At 43.5% G+C, this 19,706-nt stretch overlaps 1 protein-coding gene across 3 annotated transcripts in view; it reads right to left on the bottom strand.

Moving 5' to 3' along the window:
* PRDM10 (PR/SET domain 10) overlaps positions 1-18,504 on the bottom strand; it is a 90,725-nt gene extending 72,221 nt beyond the window's left edge. For 2 of the 3 annotated variants that reach the window (XM_053594966.1, XM_053594968.1), the window contains exon 1: positions 17,685-18,503. The gene's annotated coding sequence lies outside the window, so the exon portion shown is untranslated. Of the gene's footprint in view, positions 1-17,684 lie in introns of all 3 variants that reach the window. The other variant, XM_053594967.1, reaches the window with a different exon arrangement.
* Between the last annotated feature and the right edge of the window lie 1,202 nt (positions 18,505-19,706).

The following is a 19,706-nucleotide window of genomic DNA, read 5'->3' as shown; positions in this document are numbered from 1 at the left end:
CAATAGAGAATTATTGAAATAAAAAGTAAAAGTTACCCTTTCACATCCCACTCCATTCTCCAGATAAACCACTGTTGTCACTGTAGTTCCCGTCCTTCCACTGTTCCATCATATACACACCAAACACACACAAACTAAATGTTTTTTGTTTGTTTGTCTGAGACAGAGTCTCACTCTGTTGCCCTGGGTAAAGTGCAGTAGCATCATCACAGCTCACAGCAACCTCAAATTCTTGGGCTCAAGGGATTCTCTGCCTCAGCCTCCCAAGTAGCTGGGACTACAGGTGCCTGCCACAATACCTGGCTAGTTTCTCTATTTTTAGTAGAGATGGGGTCTCACTCTTCTTGCTCAGGACAGTCTCCAACGCCTGCGCTCAGGCAATCCACCCACCTCAGCCTCCCTGAGTGCTAGGATTATAGGCATGAGCCACCTGCCAAGCCCAAATGTCTATATATACACATGCATGCTTATCCAGAAACAGAACCATACTTTAACTTAATAATCTATAGATATCCTTTTAGATGCGGAAAGTATTTGGAATAATCACATTGCTTTCAACATGATAGCTGTTCCAATCATTTCTTTAAATAGTCCCCCACTGATAGACATTCTCTCTTTCTCCCTTATAAAAAAGATTTTTAAATATGTGTATTGGTTTATTGATTTATTTATAAACAAAGAAATGTCTTAGGGAAGGAAGTTAAGCCACCAGTCCAGGCAAGAGAGCAAGACCCTGTCTCAAAAAAAAAAGTTACATTTATGTAACATTTATGAAACATATAAAAACACAACAGAACTCCTTGATAGGTCCATGTTATAAAATAGGCAATAATAACTTATTTTTCAAACATAAACACGTAGGCATACTAATAACAATCACGTGGGTATAAGAGTTATGAACAGATGAAATCATATTCATAAAAAAGCAGGCCAAAAAGGGAAATGTATCAACACCTACCACTATGGTTGGTAACTGTGTGCACCCAGCTTTAAATCTGCAGTCATCTGAAATACCTTAGTGAACCACCTAAGCCTTCCAGCAAGACCAATCAAATGCCACAGTGGGTTACCACCACATATGCAGTCACCTAAAAAGCTGAGATATCAAGAAATTTTATCTTGGCTCGGTACCCATAGTTTGGTGGTTAGCGCCAGCCACATACACTGGGGCTGGCAGGTTCGTACCTACCCAGGGCCTGCTAAACAACAATGACAACTACAACAAAAAAATAGCCGGGCGTTGTGGCAGGTACCTGTAGTCCCAGCTACTTGGGAGGCTGAGGCAAGAGAATCGCTTAAGCCTAAGACTTTGAAGTTGCTGTGAACTGTGATGCCACTGAGATTGACACAGTGAGACTCCAACTCAAAAAAAAAAAAGAAATTTTATCTTTTGCAAATGTAGATGTACGAAAAAGGACAGCTCCTCAGTCACTGAGGATGTTTCGATGCTTTTACAGACACGCACAACACTTACACACAAAGTCAACACAGCAATAACACTTCTGTGGAGTCAAATTTGCAGAAAATGCATGAAACAAATTAGAATGCTCTAAAAAGTCTCTACATAATTTATACCTCCAGTATCGGAAATGATGTGAAGATGAAATATATAACATAGCAAAGTGTAAAAACTAAGGCTGGCAATTTAAAATGCTGGGGCAAAAAAAATTTTTTTAAAGAAATTAAAAAACTAAAACTAAAATTCCACATTTGAAAAAGTATAGCAAAGATGGATTATGGGCAATTACACAGAGATAGGCCGTAAGAGCCAGCTGACTTTTATGGTCATTAACTGTATTTTAAAGTCTTGAGTCACTATGAAGAGCTTTTTTTTTTTTCTTTTAAGCACGGCTCTCTTTAGAGAATACATTCACATTCATCTTCGAGAAGGCGCAACTCTTTTTTGAAAATTTTCTATGATTCAAGACACACCAACGTGAACATTACCTATCAAGTTATCCCACTTTCCAGGCCACGATTCTATGTGGGGTGGGAACGCAGAAATCCTTCCTTCAGGCCCTCAGACACAGACCACACATCTGATGGAAACAATACTGGAGATCAAACCGAAACAGTGCGGGGTAAGTGTCCTCCCAGCCCACTGTGAACATAATTATTTTTGAAACAGCCAGTAACATCCTCAGCTTCTTCAGGCAAATGCAGCTTTAATTTATCCAAAGCTCCTGGAGAGTCATCAGCTGGAAGCAATGGTAATTCGGGCAAATGCCACATTTTTAAACTGAAGTTTTAACTGTTATGGTATTGCACAGCCAATCCACCTACCTGAATTTTTCCCCAAATGCAAATGAAGACAGTAACAAAGTAATAGTTCCACCTAACATGATGCAATTAACAGGAAATAACTATCTTGTGTACAATCTAAACAGACTAATACCTTCCCCTGAATTTGTCTTTCAGGATTTCAACTTTCGGGGTTTTAATCTTCCAAGATCGTGATTTGCAGGATTTTAGACGTTAGAGATTTTTACCTTTAGAATTTATACTTTAAAGATTTTGATCTTTCAAGATTTCAACATTCAGTATTACGGGTTTTGAGATTATATCTTTTGGGATTTTGATCCAAACCCCTTAAAGAATACTCACCAAAATGTTAGCTCTGAAAAGTGGAATTTGAGCAGCTTTACTTCTGTATAGCGTTTTATGTTTTCTGAATAGTTTTCAATAGTATTAATCTATACTTTTATAATCAAAAAAGTTATTTTTATATTGATAAGATATTTAATTGTTTTTGTTTATCCCTAGTGAGCTAATCTTTTGAGAGCTATTACATACAGGAGAGGAGAAGGGTTAGAAGGGAATATTCAAACCGGAAGGGGTAAAGCTGAAGAAACCTTCATGCCTTTCTACTGAGTATGGCACTGCACGTGACCATGAGAAGAACTCATTCCTCAAAGCAGCCAAAAGATTAAAACAACAGAAATATTCATATTGAATTAGACTCCTAGATCCAGCATCACAGACCCTCCCATCAACACTGGGCCATACTCACATTGGAGACAATCCTGTGTGGGTCTGACTAGTCCCACTTCAAATCCAGGGCCCAGCTCTCAAATGAGCACCCAACACTGGCTACCTTGACTGCTCTACCTCTGACTACGTTTGTGTTCTCCCCTCCAAAAGGAGATGCTTTTCACCACCACTGTCCAACGCCTACGTCCTTGTCATTATTCAGATGTCAGGGACAATGCATCCTCCTTAGCAGGCCTTTCTCATCATCCTCTCTCGTACCCTCTGCTCTCACACTCTGCAAAGCATTTATCATCGATGACGGGAGCACAGTCAGTGTGCACTCTGTCCCCCCACTGGAAGGCGGCCGTCGAGGTCCACCCACCTGACGTGATGAGGGAAGTGTTCTCAGCACATAGAGCCCTGGCTGGCTCAGGGGGTTGTCTGTGAGGGATTCTCAAAGGAACGTACTGCAATCTTCTCCTCCCTTAGATGGGTAATTTGTTTACTTATCAAAGCTCTCTCAGGATGAATTTTCATAAATCAAAAAAATGTTTTGTTTGGCATCCATAGCACTGTGGTTAGGCGCCAGCCACATACACTGAGGGCGGCAGGTTCAAACTTGGCCCAGGCCAGCTAAACAACAACGACAGCTGTAACAAAAAACAGCCGGGTGTTGTAATGGATACCTGTACTCCCAGCTACTTGGGAGGCTGAGGCAAGAGAATCGCTTAAGCCCAAGACTTTGAGGTTGCTGAAAGCAGTGACACCATAGCACTCTACCGAGGGCAACATAATGAGACTCTGTCTCAAAAAAAAAAAAATGTATTGCTATTAAAAATGATGTCGTATGGCCAGGCACAGTGGCACATACCTGCAGTTCTAGCTACTGTGGGGGATAAGGCAGGAGGATCGCCTAAGCCCAGATGTTTGTTCCAAGGTTGTAGTAGTGAGTTATGATCCTATCCCTGCAGTCCAGTCTGGGCAATGGAGTGAGATCCTGTCTCTGAAAAAACAAAAAAAGCTGGTATACAACTCTTTCTGTAGTTAAGAAGCTAAGTGTTATATATGATATCAATGTTTCTAACGAACTGTAGTGAGCTGGAAAGAGGAGAAAACACTATGGAGGGGAAAGCAAATTAACAGGTGACATTAACCAGCTCTATACAGCTGTAAAGCTGCACGGAGCTCAGTGGCTCCAAGTTACACAGAATCACAGCCAGACCTAAATGCAAAGAGCGCACTGTAAGCCAAATGTAGGATCAAAAGGAATTCTCTAAGAAGTCTAACTCTTATAATCCATGGTGTACACCTTTTTTTTCTATTTTTTCTTATTTTTGTAGAGATGGGGATCTTGCTATGCTGCCCAGACTGGTCTTGAACTCCTGGCCTCAAGCAACCCTCCCACTGCAGCCTCCCAAAGTGCTGGAATAATAAGCATGAGCTACCACGCCCAGCCCAAGCTGATATCTTGATGTTTGACCATATAGTTTCTGAATATTTTCAGCCTCGAGCTTGTGACATTCCCATAATACCATAATTCCATATGCATGGTTCCTGGGGGAGGGCTGCAGTGAGTCCTGATGTCAGAGCTGGTGCCTTAACATGACCTCCCAGGAGACTCCTGCTGACCGAGCATCCTCTGACATAGGTGCCCGACTCTGGGCATCCCAGCAGAGTACCAAGGCCAGGAGCCAGCTGCACAATCCGGGGCCAGGGCAGGTGCCTGCATTTCCCTAGCTATAATTACCTCACCCATAAAGTGGTAGCATTATCAATCCCTAAGATTGATAGAATTAAGATAGATCTAAGAAATAATGTGATGCTATGAAAATAAATGAAATAAACTAATGCAAATGAAAAACTATGGAAAGCGCTTAACAACAGACCTGGCACATAGGCAGCGCTTGAAAATGTTTGTTGTTGTGGTTAATAATATAATTACTAATTCACCCTAACAGTTCATGTTCATTCCTAGGTCTCAGAGGAATGAGTACAGCCAAATGAAAACAGGTGCCTCAGATTCTTGTCTGCTATTGTGTAGGCAGAATAAACCTGAAGTTCAAATCATACAGATTGTAAACTCTCTGCTAATAGTAAGGGTTTGTCCAGCCAACAAAATTACAGCATACTGCAGCTTCAAAATAAGAGTTAAAACATAAGCCTTGGGACCTCAACATCAGCTAAATACCAAGTTTTTTTAAGACAGGGTCTCACTCTGTTATCCAGGCTACTGTGCATCAGCGTCAGCATAGCTCACTGTAACTTTAAACTCCTGGACTTAAGCAATCTGCCCACCTCAGCCTCCTGAGTAGCTGGGACTATAGGAGCGTGCCACCACACCCAGCTAGTTTTTGATTTTTTTGTAAAGATAAGGTCTCACTGTGTTGCTCAGGTTGGTCTCGAACGCCTAAAGACTCATAACTATGACAGAGAAAGGCTTCCAACAGCAGTTAGTCTGGGCCTAGAAGAGACCACAGCAGAAGTGTAAGAATTTAAACTTCATCTACACTTCCCAATGTCCATAAACTGGTTTTACCAGAGTCAGTAGGAAGTGAGATGAAAAACAGACTTTAGAGTCTCGCCCTGAAGATTCTGTGGGCTCCAGAGGGGAGCAGGGAACCATGGGTTTATAAACCTGATCTGGTGCCAGCAAGCAAAGAAAAATAAAGAGTTGTAAAAGCAACTCTTTTACAGCAAGCAAAGAAAAATAACCTCATCATGGCAGTAATGCTTTTCGAAAAATCATGCTAGAAGTAACACGAGGGACTGATTCGGTGGAGTTAAGACCTGCCTGTATGGGCAGTGCCTGTGGTATATGCTGAGGGTGGCAGGTTCAAACCCAGCCCTGGCCAAAAAACTGCAAAAGAAAAAGAAAAAGACCTGCCTAGTGAGCATAGGGTAAAGGTTAGAGCTCTGACTTAAGGATATTAATCAACATTCTTACACAAGTTCTCAGTGCCCAAAGCCACCACCTTTAATAAAAGGCTTTTTCATTGCTAAACAAAAACTTAGCAAGAATCCTTTTACTTTTCTTCAAAATATGCAACTCACCAGCCTCCCTAATACATTTGTATTTGTGGCCTATCTGCCTTAGAATTCTGAAAAGGCTGTGGTGAGAGTGAATTAGGGAGGTCCTCCTTGCCTATCAGACTGCTCTCAGGGGAATTTATTTTCCAGCTTTCCTTCCACCCCTGGTAACTGGCAATTTGTACCATACACCTACCATATCTGAAAAGAGCTTTGAATGTAAATACGGATTTGTAAGGCACACTTGAAAATTAAAAGATTGCTGCAAATGACTCGTCAAGTAATACTGAGCATCCCTGTTTTCCCGAGATGGATAACAGATTCATGAAGCTCCAAACGTACTCCCTCCACTTCCCTTCTGAACAGTGGCATGCGCACTCACAAGCCAGCCCCAGGGTCACAGATGCGATCGATGGCCCTGCTGCCCCAGTGAACTCAAAGCTATCTGGCTCACGTATCTCAAGCTCTTTTGTTGAATTTGCAATAATCAAACAGACCTTCAAAAGGGTCTTCTGCAGCCAGAAAAGCCTTCTGTACAGACGTTCTGGGTAGTAAGTATGACTCAGCAAATCACAAATCCAAGTTGTCAGGATAAATTCCTGGTTAACATATTAAAGATGCATAATCTTATGTAGTAAGCTGGAAGCTGTTTCTCAATAAATCCATGTGCTTTCAAGTTTTTTAACTGGATTAAAAAAAATTTAACTTATTAAAATCAGTCAGAGGAAAACACTTTTAGAGCACAATTTTCATAACAACGCTATGTATGCAATAAATAATAGTGTAACTACTTGCTTACTCTATCTCAAATCCTGAAAAACAGTGTTTTGTTAAACTAAGTGACCATGACTTTTAAGTAAGGACTAAGGACTAAGAAGTAAACTGTACTGGCTTGAAGTAATTCCCTTTATTCCTACTCTCAAGTAGCTGGGACTGCAGGCCCACGTCCAGCCACGTCCAGCCTTCAACTACGCCATCGTAATAAAACCACGGTTGCAGGCCAGCATGCATTGATCTAGCACTCTGAGTTGTTTTCTACTATTCAGAACCTTTCTTAAAGTTATAAGTAAGGAGCAGTGGAAAAAGGATTTCTGAAGGCAAGCAAAATTTATCTTGACGATAAGAATAAAGCCAGGTGTCTTACCTATCTCACAGACTCACTGCTAATGTGAAGGGGGATAGTGTCTGTCACAGTATAGAACAAAAGTATAACGTGTACTGCAACTATTAATAACTATTTAAATTATGATTAGCATAGGCTAAGTTTTAGATCTTGTAGATATCCAGAGAAGTCTTTTTTCAATTAAAAGACATTTTAGGCCTGGTATAGTGGCTGACACCTACAATCCTAGTACCTTGGGAGGCTGAGGTGGGAGGATCATTTGAGGTCAGTAGTTCAAGACCAGCCTGAGCAAGAGTTAGAAGCTATCTCTACCTAAAATAGAAAAAATTAGCTGGATGTGGTGGTGTGCACCTGTAGCCCCAGCTACTCAGGAGGCTGAGAAGGAGAATCACTTGAGCCCAGGAGTTTTGAGGTTGCTATGCGCTATGATGACAACACTACACTCTAGTCCAGAAAGCAGAGCAAGACTCGGTGTCCAAAAAAAAAAAAAAATACACATTCTAATACATTTTCATTATTAAACAATTGATTTAGGAATAAATATCTCCTAACTACAGGCACAGGTACTCTCTTAACTAATACATTTCAGAATATATTAGTTGTATATTCCAGAAAATATGTAAAGTTCAACTTAAAATTGATAAAATGTTTAACCTATGTGATTAGCGTTTTCTTCCACATGGAAAGACAAATTAGAGGCATTTCTATTTAGAAATCTCAGTCTGACTATTTTCGGCAAACACTTCACTGGTCCATTTCACTAAGGTGTGGTCTATAATATGTTGGCTCCTTTTGTAAATCCACTGAAAGAGTTAAACGAAATCTCAAAACTAGAAACCCTTAGCATAATCGTAGTCCATCTCATTCAAATTGCATACTGTGGAAATTAAGTTACTTAAGTAAACACCTAGTGTAGTAGTAATGATTATACAGCTATTTACTGAGCACCTATCCTGTGAGATGCCCTTTAAACCCTTGATCTCAATTAATCCTCCCACCACAGAGAATGATAACTTGTCCGCAGTCACCGGGCTCACTAGTGGGATTCGAGCCCAGATCCCTCACTCCTACAGGGCTTGAACCACCTTTGCCCTTTCTCCTGCGCCAGCCGTGGTTCCTGGCAGAACAGGCTGGACCTGCCACTGTCTTGTTCTTCTCCCACCAGATGATGCAACCACCAGGCTAGAACTTCATCTCAAAGGAACCAGTGCAGCCTGTGATTTACTAAACTCACAGAGAGATTTAATTGAGCAAATTAAATAGCCAAAGAGGTAACTACAAAGTCATAATAAAAGATTCCCATCGTAAAAATTCAAATTATTTTTTAAGACATAAGAATGTTCGTTAACCTCAATGAATCCTAAGCAATAAAAAATAAAGAATATTCATTAAATGTCTGTTCTATGTCTAGCATTGTTTTAGAAACAGAAGAACATATTGGATAGAAAATTTTATTTAAATACTGAGCAGAGAGATAAAACATAAATAACATCGATTCCCTACTGTTCCAAAATAAATAAATAAAACGCTACCTGTATGTACAGAAAAGAGCATGGCAGCCCTCAAATATTAATTGAATCAATTCAGATCATGAAAATAAGTTATGCAAAATATTTTTTCTGGCTCTCCCATGTGAATGCATTTCTCTAATAGTGCAATCACTGGGCATTAAAAGTTTGCTTCTTGACAAAGCTAGACTGTTTTCTGAATTGTTATGCTAATTGTATCTCTGTCACTCAGGGATGCAAGTTTCTACTGCTCAACATCCTCAGGATTGAATTGCTAATTTTCATTTAAGTGTATGGTGTTATGGAATTATGGTTGTAATTTGTATTTCTTCGATTATTAACAAGGTTGAACACCTTTTCGTATGTTTATTAAGCATTTTAATTTCTCCTTTCCTCAAGTGTTTCTTCAAGACTTTTGCCTATTATGCTATTAGTGCCGAAAGCATTTAAGAATCCCTTTACTCTGCTGAGGGCATGAATGTACTCTCCTACACTAACTTCTAAAAGCTTAATTGTTTTGCCTTTCATTCTGCCATGGGTCCTGGATCATAAAGTAAGGGTTTGGATCTGTACTCATAGGATACTCTTTGTGGACTCCGTATGGTACCCTACTGATCTATCATGATAAACCTATCCAATACCAATAGTACAATGTCTTAATCGGTATACCCCTTCTTAATCTCCAGTAGAGAAGGTGTCCCAACTTTTCTTTGTTTTGCCTTTTCTCAGTTCTTGGCAAAAAGTTTATACACTCAGCTTGTCCAGTTTTTAAAAATCTGATGGGATTGGCCAGCCGTGGAGGCGCACACCTATAGTCCTAGAACTCTGAGAGGCCAAGATGGGAGGATTGCTTGTACTTAAGGGTTTGAGATCAGCCTGAGCAAGAGCAAGATCTTGTCTCAAAAAAAAGAAAGAAAGAAAAGAAAAGAAAAACTAGCCAGGTGTGGTGCTGCACACCTGTAGTCCCAGCTACTCATGAGGCTGAGGCAGGAGGATGGCTTGAGCCCAGGAGTCTGAGGTTACAGGTTGAGGAGAACTGTGATGACATTACTGCACTCTAGTCCAGGCAACAGAATGAGAGCCTGTCTCAAAAAAAAAAAAAAATGCTGGAATTACATTAGATCTATAAATCGGTTTCCAGAGAATTGTTACCTGTTCAATATTGAATCTTTCCATCCTGGAACCACTGTGCTCTCCATTTATTTAGATTTTATTTAAACTCGCTCAATAAAGTTTTAGAATTTTCTCTAGAAAGGTCTTACACATTTTTTGTTAGACTTAAAATACAACAGCTATATTTTACAACTGTTGAAAACCATGGATCTGAAAAAAGATATTTTTGAAATGATTTATGAAAGCTAAGTTTTTGGTGAGATACCTAGAGCATGGGATAAAGACATATAAAAAGAACATACACTTTCTTAAAATTTTTAAATAAAGCAAAGCTCACCAAAGTGCTATTACTACTAGTTTCATTTTAATTCTAGAATTATTGTTTTGTAGTAATGTAGTGTCTCACTTCAGTAGGTTTATGGTACTTGAGGGACAAAGTGCATGTCACATAAATAAGTGTTCATTCCTGTTCTTAGATCTTCAGTCATCAAATGATGAATAATTACCATCTGGTCCTTTACCAAAAACAAGTTCTCCAACCACTGCTCTAAAAGGACAGACGGGATTTTGGTGGGCAGAACGAGGAAAAGAGGTGTAGGAGGACAGAGAGGAACAAACATTCCACTTGAGAATTGAAGGAATGAAAACACAAAGGGAAAACCAAGAACATTTAAGGAACAATGGAAAGACCAGTTTGGCTAAAATACAGGGCCCAAGTTATTATAGGTAAACAACATGCCATTTGCCACTTTGTGCATGGTTATCGAACCATTTATATTATTGTGGTCAGTTATTAATAAGTACCCTCATAAGAAATCTGTGAGGTTAGTACTATTATTATCTCTATTAATAATTAAGAAACTGGGTGGCACCTGTGGTTCAAGGAGTAGGACTCCGGTCCCATATGCCGGAGGTGGCAGGTTCAACCCAGCCCTGGCCAAAAACCACAAAAAAAAAAAAAATAATAATAATAATAATAATAATTAAGAAACTGGCTGGGTGCAATGGTCCACAATTATAATACCAGCACTTTGGGAGGCTGAGGTGGGCCAAGAGTTGAAGACCAATCTGGGCAACATAGCAAGAACCCCCACGTCTACAAAAAATTTTAAAAAATAGCACATGGTGGTGCACACCTGTAGTCCCAGCTGTTAGGGAGGCTGAGGTGGAAGGACCACTTGAACCCAGAAGTTCAAGGTTACAGTGAGCTATGATCACACCACTGCTCTCTAGCCTAGGTGACAGAGACTATCTCTAAAACAATAAAAATAAAAAACAATTAAGAAACTAGTTGAATGATTTGATAAGAAAACTAAAGCTTACACAAGTAACTTGCCCAGGATCACAGCCATTAAGTTAAGTAGAGCAATGAAACTAAGTTCCTCTGCCCCCCAGGGTCCATGCTATCAATTCTATTCCTTATCAAACCTCTGCACAGGGTAGTAAAAGGCAAGGCATCAAAAAAAGCAGGTTAGGGCAAAATTGTCAATGTTTTCAAATATAGGAGTAAAAACAACATGGAATTTATCTGTAGGTTATGATTCTCCAACTGTGTTTAAAAGGACAGTCGTCCCAGGAGCTGGACCAAAGTGTTCTACCCTTAGACTCAAACTATTGTGGCCTTTTTCTAAATAACAGGAGAAAAAAGTATGAGCCTGATTTTCTCAATTTTAAGTTTCTCCTAGAAATCTCTCTTAAATCTTTGAAAAGTAGTAAATTATAAAAATCAATGTACAGATAGCAGACCAAATTTGGGGAAATTCAGCTGATTATGCTTCGCTCAACTTCCTTTTAATGGATTATGTGCTCACAAGATGTCATTTTATTAAGTTCAAATGATTAATTGATTATTTTAATTCAATAACAGTTAATTATCTAGAAGTGGTTTTGAGATTAAGATATTTATTCTTCAAAAGAATAATCCTGCATTGTGAGAGCTATCAAGAGCACTAAAAAACACAGACACATCTACACAATAGCAGTCTCTATTATTTGAATATTACCATGTGGAAACACCCTCACCTGCCAGACTGAGGCTGTCCTGTTCAACAAACACAGTGAGCGACAGATGCAGGGTACACACAGGCATCGTTTTACACTTGATCTCAAAGGCTGAGAAGCAATGCACACATAATTTTATATTTTAAAATGTATTTGATACATTTTTTAAAAGTAGCAGGTGAAATTGTGATAATATATTTTATTTAACCCAATTTATTTAACATATCATCATTTTAACATGTAATCGATATTTTAGAAATTCGGATGTCATATTTTTTAATACTAATTCTGAGTAATATAAGATCTGAGCTCCGCGCCTGTAGCTCAACCGGCTAAGGCACCAGCCACATACACCAAAGCTAACGGGTTCGAATCCAGCCCAGGCCTGCCAAACAACGACAACTACAACCAGAAAATAGCCGGGCATTTTGATGGGCACTTGTAGTCCCAGCTACCTGAGAGGCTAAGGCAAGAGAATCGCTTAACACAGCACTCTACCCAGGGACACAGCGTGAGGCTCTGTCTCAAAAAAAAAAAAGATCTGGTGTACACATGTCACACTTACACATATTTATTTCAAGCGCTCAAGAGCCACATGTGGCTACTGGCTACAGTACTGGACAGGGCAGATCTAAGGGACCTGATCTCTTGCAAAGATCAGGGCAGGAAAGAGGCTGTTGATTGCAACATCAAAGTCAGAGTGAAAATGAAGGATAGAGGTAAAAAAAAGGAGAGGATGAGTAGCATTTACCTCCAATAAATTTTTTTTTCCTTGAGACCAATTCTCACTGTGATACCATGGCATCATCATGTCTCAAGCAACCTCAAAGTCTTGGGCTCAAGAGATCCTCTTGCCTCAGCCTCCCCGGTAGCTGGGACTACAGGCACCTTCCTGCCACAACACTTGGCTCATTTTCCATTTTTTTAGCAGAGATGAGGTCTGGCTGTTGCTCAGGCTGGTCTAGAACTCCTGAACTCAAGCAACCCTTCCACCTTGGCCTCCCAGACTCCTGGGATTTCAGGTGTGAGCCACCACACCAGCCTTCCAATAATCTAATGTTTGAAATAGATGAGAGTTTAACTAAAAAGTGAATAATGAATAGTAATAGACGATTGCAGCAGACAGTAACCTTTTAGCAATCTATATGTTTAGGCTTCTTTTTTTTTTTTTTTTTTTTTTTTGTAGAGACAGAGTCTCTCTTTATGGCCCTTGGTAGAGTGCCGTGGCCTCACACAGCTCACAGCAACCTCCAACTCCTGGGCTCAAGCGATTCTCCTGCCTCAGCCTCCCGAGTAGCCGGGCCTACAGGCGCCCGCCACAACGCCCAGCCATTTTTTGGTTGCAGTTTGGCCGGGGCTGGGTTTGAACCCACCACCGTCGGTATACGGGGCCGACGCCCTACCGACTGAGCCACAGGCGCCACCCATGTTTAGGCTTCTTAAAGCATTGTGTACTACTGACTTTACAAAGATTGCCTTCCCCACATTTCAAGTCTCTTGCTGTAATGGTAATCTGGAGTTAGCCATTTCCCCACCAACACCCCTATTCTCAAAACCATTTTGATGTTGTCCAAAAAGCCAGGTGCTTTCTACAAACCAAACAGATATAAAATCTACACAGGTAAGGGCAGTGGGGAGCACTGAAGGATTTTAGAAGAGGGATCAAAATGTTTTAGAACTCTAGTGAGGGATCAGTGTCACAGGAGACACAATTCAGGATGTTCCACACAAGTCTGTAACTAGAATTACAATGTCAAGAATAGAAAAGGCCAGGCCAAATACCCTTAAGCAGTGATTCAACTAAACCTCGAAAAGCATCAGCAGTGTGGACCAAAGTATGAGGCAAGAAAAGGCCCCTTTCACCCCTCCCTCCCTTCACTGTTCCCCAGAAGAATTCCCATGAAGATTTGGTGGTTGCAAACATTTCCTTTTTCTTAATTCGTTTGCTCTTTCTAGACACCAGACCAAATTCTCCTTTGTGAATCTATTAAAATACCTGTGATAAATTAAAATAATAAACAATAAATTCTGCTTGTGAAAAACAAATAAATTGCTGGACTGGGAGTGCCTACACACTGGGCTGGCAATGCAGTGGGAGACTATGTGTTTTAGTGGCAATAATTCCAAATATATCACTATTCAAATTCTGAACAATTCAAATGCTGCAATGACAGGATATTCAATAGCTTCTACCAACTGAAATTATACAGTTATCATGTGTTTACCAGTGCTTACAATGAAAAAATACTGAGGAAACCAAAAGTACAGCTCAGTAGTTTTCAATCCTTTCATCAATTATGCTTGTTGCCCAGAAACCTATCCCCATAATTAGGTTCTTTTAAAAAGGAAAATGAGCCAGAGCAGTGGCTCCCACCTGTAATCCTAGCACTCTGGAAGGCCACAGCTTGAGGATCCCTTGAGCTCAGGAGTTCAAAACCAGCCTGAGCAAGAGCGAGACTCCTTCTCTACTAAAAATACAAGAATTAGATGGATGGGCAGCGCCTGTGGCTCAGTGAGTAGGGCGCCGGCCCCATATGCCGAGGGTGGCGGGTTCAAACCCAGCCCCGGCCAAACTGCAACAAAAAAATAGCCGGGCGTTGTGGCGGGCGCCTGTAGTCCCAGCTGCTTGGGAGGCTGAGGCAAGAGAATCGCTGAAGCCCAAGAGTTAGAGGTTGCTGTGAGCTGTGTGACGCCACGGCACTCTACCCCAGGGCGGTACAGTGAGACTCTGTCTCTACAAAAAAAAAAAAAAAAAAAAAAGATTAGATGGATGTTGTGGCAGACACTTGTAGTCCCAGCTACTCAGGAGGCTGAGGCAGGAGGACTGCCCAGGAGCTTGAGGTTGCTATGAGGGAGACTGACGCCAGGGCACTCTCACCTGGGCAACAGAGTGAGACTCTGTCTCAAATAAGTAAATAAAAGCAATATAAATTTCTTTTTATTGTTGTTGTTTTTTTGTTTTTTTACAGAGACAGGGTCTTGCCTACTCACCCAGGCTGGAATGTGGTGGCACCATCATACTTCACTGTAACCTTAAACTCCAGGACTCAAGATCTTCCTGCCTCAGTCTCCCCAAGTTCTGGGATTACAGGTGTGAGCCACCCACCATCTACAGAAGTTGTCGTTACAGGGATACACTATAATGTTAAAGTCAGGGCGTTTAGTGTCCAGTCAGCAGAATTCTGCTCAGTGTGCCTAACAGGTAAGTCTCTATCCCTCACTCCCCTTCTTGGTTTCCAATGTCTTTTATGAAAGTTCTGAGATACACAAAAATCAAGAAACATAAAATCCACACAGATGGAAACAAACGAAGCCCTTCCAGCAACATCAATAAGCCAGGCGACTTGAAACTTGCACAGGTAATCAGAAAGGGTGCTTGTTCACTGTTTCTTGGAAGTGAAATAATGGAGCATAACATAGTCTCAAAACTTTCGTAGAGACACCCTACATCGCTTTGTGCCTGTATATACCCCTCATTTAGCTCCCACTTATTAGTGACTGCCTCAAACTCCTGGATTCAAGCAATCCTCCTGCCTCAGTTTCCAGAGTAGCTGTGACCACAGGTGCCTCCTTGATGCCAGCTAACTTTTTTTTCTTTTTCTCCAAAAAGCTTTATCTACATTTGGGAGAGGACCCCAGGGTGGTTAAAATGCAGCCTTGTGGCTGGAGGATGAGGCTCTAGCAGAACCCTGACACTTTGAGGGCTCCCCAGGCTCCTTAGTCAAGCTTGAGAGTGAGCCTGGGGGAGGCCAGCCTGTGGAGGGCGGTCAGGTGGTCACCCAACTCCTTGATGAGTTTACTTTTCTCATCTAGGAAGTGACTCTCCAGGAAGTCACAGATGGGGATCTGTGCAAGCAGAACCCAGTGCATGAAGGTCCAAGCCTGCTTCAGGCTCTTCCCCCGGACCAGGGTGGCTTCCATTGCACCCAGGGTCCCTCCCCACTCATCTCACGTCCAGGGTCACTCCCCACTCATCTTGGTCCAGAGTTGCTATTTTTTTGTTATCCTCGTCATTGTTGCTTCAGCTGGGTGGCTCAGGCCTGTAATCCTAGCACTCTGGGAGCCCGAGGTGGGTGGACTGCCTGAGCTCACAGTCTCCAGACCAGCCTGTGGAGCATGCTACAAAACATTAGAAAAACTATGGCTTCTTTGAACAAGCAGAGCAGTTTAGCACCCTTGTAAAGCAAGTAACAGGGAAAAGCAAAGCGCGGTTGCTCATGGAGTAAGAGAAGGCACGCCACATTTGTCTTGGTCCAAAATAAACAAGGAAAGGCCGCCACTAAAGTACCCCAGAATTGTTCACTTTAAAATGGTTCATTTATGTCAATTTCACCCCCAATTTATTAAAAATAGTAAACCTAGTAAACTTCCTAAATACATCATACGTATAAATACTCAATATTTAACATTGCTTTGCCCTCAACCAATCTTTTATTTTTTTTCTCACAGAATAAATTAAGTACAATTCATCAAAAGAGAAGTTACTGCGGTGCTAGTCACAGAGTGGGCACCAGTAAAGTACGAAAAGATACAGTGTAAGAATACACCTGCCTGCCTTCAAACAGCTTACAGTAAAGGCGGGTGGAGTGATTTAAACAAAAGAAAAGACGCCAACAAGTCAAAAACAAAGGCCACAATATAGTCGTGAATGGTTTTTGTTGTTTTTAATGAAGGTAAGTACTATTGAGTTTAAACAGAACTTTGGCACTGATGAGCAGGGCAGGATTTAAGCAGCCAAAAGAGCAGAATTAGGGCACAGGGCAGAGCTGGGTGGGTCTCATTACATGTTTAATCTCTGATGACAGCACAAAGCCACCCCTCCTCGTGCTTAAGTGTACACATACATTGAAAATGGACTGGAATCCAATTTATCCAGCAAGCAAGGCTAAAGTGCACACGAAATTCAACAGTGCTGCGTTTGTGTGCCTGGAAGGCAGACGGTGACTATTCTGTTTCCCTGAGAAGACCTAACACCCAGCTACAGACTAAACAATGCTTAATAATGGGCTGGGAAACTACACACCACGGACCCTCGCCCAAACTGGCCTGGTAACGCCTCTGGGGCGCTCCCGGGACGCAGGCTGGCAGGGGCAAGACCCAGATCCCACCCTCGGCCTCCGCCCCGGCCACCCCCGCACGGGGTTTGCGGGACAGATCCGTACAGGCCACCCCGGCACTCCCGGAGCCGGCCCCCCTCCCCGTCTCAGCGACGCCATCTAGTAAATACAGGTCGCGGTCCAGCAATCGATAGCAGGTGGGCGGCGCGGCCTCACCCAAGCCCGGAGCCCCCTCGGAAAGAGCCCCGCGCCGTGCGCACCCGCTGCCCGCCCGCGGCCGGCCGGCCCCGAGGCCCGGGCCGCGCCGCCACCCCCCGCGCCGGCCCCTGGCACCCGGACGGCGGAGACCGGCCCGCAGCACCCCGAGCGCCCGCCCAACCGCCGCCACTGCCGCGGCGCGCAGGCCGCCCAACTGCCGTCCCGGCCCAACCAACGCGGGCAGGGGAGGAGAGGTGCGCGCGGCCGGCGGAGCGTGCGAGCCGCTCGGGGGTCGCAGGGGGGAGGCTGCGCGCGGGGAAGCCAGGGGCAAGGAGGCAACGAAGCCATCGCTGAACGTTGCGCCAGGAGGGCCTGCTGGAGGGGGTCTTGCCCCTTTCCCCTAAGAAGGTGCAGATGGTTTGACCCCCCACCCCGAGTGAGGTGCCTTGTCCCAGCCCCGGCTGGACTGTACCATCGGGCGGTGCCGCCGGGATTTCTCCCCCACCACTACCATCAATTCCCCCCCCCACCCGGGTCCGCGGTCGGTTGGCCCCGGCCGGGCTCTCAGACGCGGAAAGAGCTGGGCGCCATTTTGGGTGGGACTAAGCAAAGACGAAACACCCTCCCAGTCTATGGGGTACTCTGGACCATGGCTTATCCGGTTCCCTTAATCCTTTAGGTACTTACACGACGTTGGGTGAGGGGAGCTGGAAGATCAGCGGGTCCCCGATCCTCTCTCCCTAGGGGTGATAGAAATCACCCCCCCCCGCCACCTCCAGGTGGTTCTTCCCGCCGCAGAGTGGGAGCAGCATAAAAGGCGGGGCCTCATTAGCGTAATCTGCCTGGCAACCTGATCTCGACGTCATATGATTGGTTAAACTCTGTAAGCCGCATGCCGTGCCTAAAGACGAGAAACGCAGGGGCGAACTGACAGGCCCAGATTTAAGAGTCATGACGAAGATCCTGAAACGCTTATTCAGTCGGCAGAGAAGCCAAAGGGAGATTCACACAATGGCCCAATGACTGAAGACCTCTTTATTTCGTGCTCTGCTGTTCACGTAAAATCCAATCGAAGAGCGGGTCTCAGGCGGCGCTCGCCTGAGTTTGTACTTTTAAGCCAATCAGAAAGCCCGACTCTTCGCATTCAACCAAGCCGGCTCCGGAGCCCCGACGCCTTCGAGGATCCCCAGGCCAGCCTTGGGCCCGCGGAGAGGGGACGCCCTGCGCTGGGGTTTCGAGCTCGCGGCCCTCGACCTCCAGCGACCCAGCGTACTGGGAAGCGCGCCGGGGGTGTGGCGGGGCACGCGTCCGGCTGTCGGCTCCCCCCCCAGCGCAGGTTTCCATCGGAAGCGGCCTGGCTCTGCTCAGCTCCCCGGGAGGGCTGGGGCGGCGGGACGCGGCTTCTGGGGCCTCGGTCTCCAGGGTTCCAGGGCGCGCCCCGTGGGCAGAGGCACTTCTTTTTCATCCACCCTTCTGGCCCATCGGCCCTTGTCTGTGCTCAGTCCTTACCAAACCAGAGAACACCTTCACTGTTTCTCTTCTTTCTCTTTTTCCACTTTGATAAAGGAAATTATTTATTTCAAACATTGAGAAGTATTATTCAACATCGGTTAACCAGTGAGTTCGCTCACTCATTTCTTAACCCCAGGCTTCCCACATCTACTGATCCTTAAAGTTGCCTTCTCAAAGGGAAGCCAAGTGCATTAAAATGAGCTCAGGTTTGGGGTTTTTTTATTTTGTTTTTGTTTTTTGGGACAGAGTCTCAAGCTTTTTCCCTGGGTAGAGTGCTGTGGCGTCATAGCTCACATCTACCTCCAACTCTTGGGCTCAAGCGATCCTCTTGCCTCAGTTTTTCTATTTTCAGTACAGACGATGGGTCTCGCTTTTGCTCGGGCTGGTCTCCAACTCGTGAGCTCAAGCAGTCTACCCGCCTTGGCCTCCCAGACTGCTAGGATTACAGGCATGAGCCACCGTGCCAGGCCTGAGCTCCAGTTTTGAAGCGAACCGCTCAGCCCTAACTACCCGCTGGCAACGTGAATAACAGCAGCCAGCGACCGCAAAGAGACCTCCGACCTTGGGACCTTCAGGGGAGCAATTTCCCTATCCATGATACTCACCTTGCTACCTTGTTTTTAAGGTTAAATGAGATCTGTAAAGTATTTAGCACACTGGAACTTAAATGAGGAATACTACTGATGATAAAACCTACAAAATTGCTGAACTACTGGCTAACCAGGAAAAAAGGGAGAAAGTACAATTAAACAAAAGACAGAATGGAAAACACCCAGGAGGGGGAAAAACTAAAATTCATTCAACAGTATTCTCTTTACTGTTTTATTTTGATGACTGGAAGCAAAGTGTTAAGAGGATGGGAGAGCATTGCACTTTTAAAACTTTATAGACAGTTGACTATCTATCTTGTAAACAACTTGAGGACTATTAGGCTTTATCTTTTTCTTCCGTAAACCCCTCTGCAGGCAGCACTAAAAGGCTATCAGGAAACATTTGTTGAATTTAATTGAGATGAAAAAGTGGAAGGGAGCCTGATGAAGCACACACCTTAACATTTACAGTGAGAGATGCTCTTAACTCTTCTTGGAGTACACAGATGTGGAATCAGTTGTCTTAGGAAACATGTTGGTTAAGAGAGTCACTTGAGTGCTCACTGGTAGGGTTGTGGGTAGGCAAACAATCCCAAAGGTAAGACAG

The sequence above is a fragment of the Nycticebus coucang genome, chromosome 6 (genome assembly GCF_027406575.1).
Source record: "Nycticebus coucang isolate mNycCou1 chromosome 6, mNycCou1.pri, whole genome shotgun sequence".
Lineage (NCBI taxonomy): Eukaryota > Metazoa > Chordata > Mammalia > Primates > Lorisidae > Nycticebus > Nycticebus coucang.
The sequence above is the reverse complement of the archived record's forward strand: the minus strand, read 5'-3'. Positions and strand labels throughout refer to the sequence as shown.